Below are 6,241 nucleotides of genomic sequence, written 5' to 3' on the forward strand. Positions count from 1 at the left end.
ACATAGACAAAAATTCAGTTTTTGTTTTTAAGTTTGTGATTTTTTTATAAATGTGTATTCAAAGACTTATAAACAGAAAATCCCCGTGTTAGCTTGGGGGGTGGAAAGAAAAAGCAGAAGGGATGCATGAGTCAGAGTCTCTGACCTTGAAGGACTGCCTAATTTCAACAGCAGGCAGTTGTTCTCACGAATAATACCAGGAAATGAAACAAAGAGGGGGAACACACCACATGAAGAAAGCAAGCCAAGTTAGAAACAGCTAGTCACCATTCCCAGAGTGAAACCACCCCGCAGGGGGTCATGCTGAGTCTACCCTAACTAGGCACCTGTCTGTAGCCTGGGGGACACTGCCTTTATTGCTTGTAGATCTGGAGCTTATTTTCCTAGATCCAAGCAACACATTCTTATTAGCATCATCACGAAGTCCCTAACTGAACACCGAGCTCCCTCTAGTGGCTTCCAGAGCACTGCCTTAGAGAAGCTTCCACAGGATGGATGCAGGCATTTAGCAATTCTCTGTGAGGCTGTGGGCAGATCCAATCCCCTTCTCTTTCTGCACAGGTTTAAAAAAAAAAAAAAATCTTCTAAAGGTTGGGATTGGGATCTTCTTCACCTGACTAATAAACCACTGCTCAGGACCACTTTCCTCACCCTGACACACCAAGTGTAGTCACCAGCACCTCCTCAGGGGTCAGTCTGGACTCTGATTCCTCAGCTACTACCAGTCCTGGTTCAGCCACAATACTCGGCTGCACTCTTGAGTTCCTTCCCTCAGGGCTCTGGTGGACACGCAGGCCTAGTGGTACCACAGGTTGGAAGGTGGAAACGGTCCACCTTAAATGTTAAAATGATAATGCCCACAGGTCATGCTCTCTGAAGGATCTAGGCAAGGATCTGCTCCATGGCTTTCTCCCGGCTTCTGATGTTTCCCAGCAATCCTTGATGCTCATTCATTACTGAGCAACTATACAAAGTCAATCTCTGCTTTGTAAATCACAAGCCACTCTCCTCTATGCTTGTTCTCTTCAGGCCAATTTCATCCTGTGTGTCTGCCTCTCACAAAACCATTATTTTGGATTAGATGCCCCTTCCACCCTTATGACCTCATTTTCCTGATGACATTGGCACTATGTCAAAATAAAGTCACATTCTGAGGTACAGGGGGACAAGCAGATCTGACCCATAAGGAGTAATTCTGACCATCACTAACTTTGGAGGGCTAAGGAGCTGACTTTGTGGCACAATGGGTTAAGAACTGGCGGTTATAGGCATGATATTCCATATCTGAGCAGCTGGTTGGAGTTTAGGGCACCATTTCCTTTTCAGTGAAACAATATCCACTATGTGTGATTCACTGCCGAAATGACTGTATCTGTCGCTTAACCACCACCACCACCCCCTGTCCAGCCTGACACTTATGTCCTTCACTGACACTGTGAAGACCCTCAAGAGCCACAGGCCTGAACTCCACCTCTGTGGACTCCTGGGTTAGCAACAGATAAGATGCAGTCACTAACCCAAGACCCAGCAACAGAAGTGCAGATCATCCCACCTACACAATCAGGTCAAAGGCTCAGCAATTCTACATGAAGCACTCTCCCCAACCTGTGCTGTTGTAGAAGGTTATGTTCTGTTTCCTGCCCTGTCCTCCTTCTCCACTTCATGGAGACATGATTGAATTGGTATTTAAAACCTTCACATATTTAATGTACTCAGTTTGATGAACCCGGGTATATACATATGCCCAATGAGACCATCACCCAAGACAAATAACAGTAAAACCCATTACTTCCAAAACTTATTAATCTCTATTTCTCTTAACGTGTATTTGTTAAGAACACTTAGCACAAGTGTTACTCTCCTCATGAAGTTTTAATTGGACAGTACTGTGCTGTTCACCAAAGGTACTGCTGTTTGGCAGAGGGAACTGGTTTTAAGTCACAACTCAAATTTAGCTTTTCCAATTTGAGGTGCTCTTATGACTTGGACTTCATTCTTAACACTGCTATTGGAATCTTTGCTCCCAACTCCTACTAACTATAATTACTGCCAGGTCGCATAATGAGTGAACGTATAAATGAAATGCTAATCAGTGATATTGTATAGTGTAAATGTCTGAGTGTCCTTAAATTATAAAGGTTTAGTTGTTTAAATACCAATTTAGTAGCCTTTGACCTTTTAAAGTTAATCTTTTAAGTTTAGAAGCTTTTGGGTTGAATTTAAACATAATTATTAGCAGTAATGGTACATATTTGGGAGCGATATTGTGATGTTGCCATACATGTACACAGTGTGTAATGATGTAACGGAATAATCATCAACTCTTTCTTTGACATCATTGTATGACTCGGGCTGTAGAACTCCTCCCTTCTATTTGCTCACAAAATACGTAAATAATATTTGTGAACTACAGTCACCCCAGGATGCTATGCAAATCCAGAAACATACTCCTTCGTATAATTCTACTTGTCCCATACTACCCAAACTCATATTTACCGATTGGTGTTCAGAATGATTTTTTTCAAGCTTTCACACTCAGTACTTGGCTGTCTGTGTCTGACTTATTTCACTTAACATGATGTACTCCAATTCCATCCATCCATTTTGCTGCAAGTGTTAAAAGTTTACGTTTTCCATGGAGGGATATTCCATTGAGTGTATATCATTTTTTATTTTTACCTTGGTTGTTTGCATGGCTTGGCTATCATAAAATGCTACTTTGAACAGGGTGGAGCAGGTGTCTCTTTGACACCTTGATTTCATATCTTTTTGGATATATATCCTGTACTAATATTGGGACAGCATATGGCAGTTCTGCTTCTAGTTACTTGAAAAGGAAGCATCAATATGCTTTCTGTAGTGACTGCAATAATATGCGTTGCCAATTGGAGTTCCTCCTTTTCTACATTCTCTCCAGGATGTAACTGCCTTTGCTGTTGTTGTTTTGATTTGTTTTGTTGCCATTTGCACAGAGGTTGGGTAACATCTCATTGGTTTGGATTTGCATCTCTGTGATGTTTAGTGAAATTAACCATTTTTAACATACATTTAAGTTAGCCATTTGTATTTGTCCTTTGAAGGAGCCTCATCCTGTTCCTGCAAGTGCTAGAATTCCTTATGGGTGCTGGTTCATGATCTGGTTGCAACACCTTTAATTCAACTCTCTGCTTATGACCTGGGAATGCAGCAGAAGATGGCCCACACCTTGGGCCTTGCAGCCATGAGGCTCTGGTGGTTGCTAGAGGTGCACTGCATCATGTGGTATTCTTTCATCACAGTCAGACTCAAGTCACAGTTAATCCACATCTGAAACTTCTGAACTAAGTAAATAAAAATCTGGAAAAGATTTTAATGATGACCCATAATGGAAGCTGCTGGCTTTTCAAGAATTACATTTTTCAGTGTAACCTCACGTTCAATAACAAAGTACTCTTTTCCAGCAGTCAAAAGAAAGGCACTAAAGATATTAGTTTTATAAAAGGTCAAAAAACATGAATGGAAAAAGATCAATTATAAAAGAGAATTATTGGAAATAAGAAATTGGCTGCAATTTTAAACAAAACATGTTGGTTTTCTGCAGAAGCTGCTTTATCCTGCTGTCTCCACATAATTGCTGGAGGCAAATGTGAAATACTAGCCCCTCAATTCAGTGGAAACAGGGCTAACTTGGAGAAATGCATCCTCATCTCTCTGGCTGACGAAAAAAATCTTGAAAAGTGTGGGCAATATTGTCATCCTGCAGAAGCCTTCTTTAGGAGTTACATGGAAACCCAACTAGAAAGTACTGTTCATAAATAGAAAGGGAATCAAGACAGGCTTTTGTAAAACCAAGGTTAGACGACATCAAGAATGCCCTGCTCTCTGCTATTCAGGAAGCCACAGCAGAAGCTAAAGACAAAAGCAGCACAACATCTGAGTGGCTGGATTTGTTCTGTGATCACCTGGGGAGAAACCGCATCTGCCCACAAAGTGACTTGGTAAACACTGAACACCAAGAGATAAAAACATGGAGTTTCTCCAGCAAGCCATGGGTGCAGCTCTGGATCCTACACTGAGGGGAGTTGAACAGAATTGCTTGAGTCAGCCTCAAGATGAAATGGTTCCTGCAACTGAGAAAATACTCTAAGAACATGTGTGTGGCTGCTAGAAACAGTGTCCCTTCTGTGGAGCCATCTGCACAAACATTGTTCCTGCACATCGAAGACTGAAGTCCATATGACAGGGAGCTGAATGAGGGCAGAGTGCATCATGTAGAATTGCTCCTGTTTTCTGAGCCTTTGACTTGATTGTGTAGGTGGGATGATTTGCACTTCTGTTGCTGGGTCTTGGGTTAGTGACTGCATCTTATCTGTTGCTAACTCAGGAGTCCACAGAGGTGGAGTTCAGGCCTGTGGCTCTTGAGGGTCTTCACAGTGTCAGTGAAGGACATAAGTGTCAGGCTGAACATAAGGTCTCAGTAATGCTGTGCACATCTGCAAGGGGTGGTGGTGGTGGTGGTTAAGCGACCAGTGCTCCATACAGCAGTGTCTTGTTACTTACACTGAAAACACTTTCAGTTTCATTTTCCTGTCCCATCTCAATTCCTAGAAATGCTTCTGAAAGGATGTTTGTGAAATGCTTAAAGAATGTTCATTGTGTGTTGTCTTCTTTAGGCTTTCTTGTTCCAAGATTTTTCTGGCAGTGTTCAAACTTAAGGCCAATTCCAAAAATTTTGTCAGAGCTACAGAGAGATGAGAGACAGTGAGAGGTCCTTCATCCTCTGTTTCTGTGCCTAGATAGCTGTAGTGGTCACAGCTGGGCCAAGCTGAAGTCGGGAGCAGAGGACTTTCCTAGAGTCCCTCCTATGTGGGGCAGGGGCCCAAGTACTTGGGTTATGTTCCACTGTTTTTTCCCAGGCCATTAGCAGGGAGCTGGTGTGATTGTGGAGCAGCTGGGACTAAACCCCAAAGACCATATGGAATGCTGCTGTTGAAGATGTGGCCTTATTGAGCACGTGGCAACACTGGCCTCAAAAGTGTGCAGTTTTCCCCTCACAGTTGACTGGAATTAATATCAGAGACCTAGATCTAAAAGGGCAAGTAGCTACCAAAATATGGATAGAAGAGGCAGTAGCAGAAGGCTCAGTTCCTCAGCATGCTGCGGTTTTTCTATTTTTAGAGTCTTGGAATTTCTGAGAGGCAGGGGAGTTGGGAGAAATGGAGAAGCTAGGACTGAACTGAAACAGCCTTTTGCAGGCACTTTTAAACTTGATATTTTGCTCCCTGGAACAGTGAAAGGAAATGCAGGAAGGCTAGGGGAGACATCGAATGGCTGCCAGATGCAAAAGGTCTATTGAGATACAGTGCAAAGGTGTTGGAGGAGATTGTATTTAGGAATCTTAATTGTGGAGCCAGGCTAGGGTCCCTAGCCCATCAATCCTGACTCTTAGGTGTAGATAAGGAGTGGGGCACTGAGTTTCTTGTAGTTGCTTCCTGCTGAAGAGGGGCTTCCATCTTCTAGCTCCTGCTTCTGGCTTTGGTCTGGCCAGGTTCTGGCAGATGCAGTCATTGGGCAGTGTATCGCACATGGTGGATATTTCTTTCTCTCTCTCTTTTTCTCTAGTTTATATGGCAGGTAGGAGGTCTCTCCACCTCCTTCTGTAACTCTTTCAAAAGAGTAAATAAATCTTCTAAAAGAAATGTTAAATATAAGCAATGAGCCATCTGACCAGGGTTAGAGAATTTGAAGACCAGCATGAATAAAATGATAACTTCTGAGAATTTTCTAAAAGTCAAAACAATGACATTTTCCACTTAGAAAAAAGGAAAAGGGAACATGAGGGAAAAAAATAAAATCTAGGATGCATTAGTGATACTAGTAACCATTTTTAAGCATATTCTATATATAGGAGTTCCACATTTGATTAATATAAAACTGACAACAACCTACACATCTGTAGATGAAAGAATATGATATAGAATTTGCAGAGATTCTGTAGGTGAGTTTCATGCTGTGTTTGCTATGTTCTACTGGGTGTAAATGTGAAAATCTGTTGTGCCCTTGGATTTTTGAATATCACAGAATCTGACAATCACCAAGCCTATCTTACATTTAATTTCTTAGGTAATTTGAGTTGGCAATTGAAAAAGACAGATGTTTGCAAAATATATACTCTTGTCTCAAATTTATATTCAGCATTAGAACTTTGGGTCAATGTTGTCCAACAATTTTATGACTATTTCTATCTAATATTGCTGCTGAG

Source organism: Ochotona curzoniae, unplaced genomic scaffold (assembly GCF_017591425.1).
Source record: "Ochotona curzoniae isolate NIBS_2020 unplaced genomic scaffold, NIBS_Ocur_1.0 contig_4017, whole genome shotgun sequence".
Taxonomy (NCBI): domain Eukaryota; kingdom Metazoa; phylum Chordata; class Mammalia; order Lagomorpha; family Ochotonidae; genus Ochotona; species Ochotona curzoniae.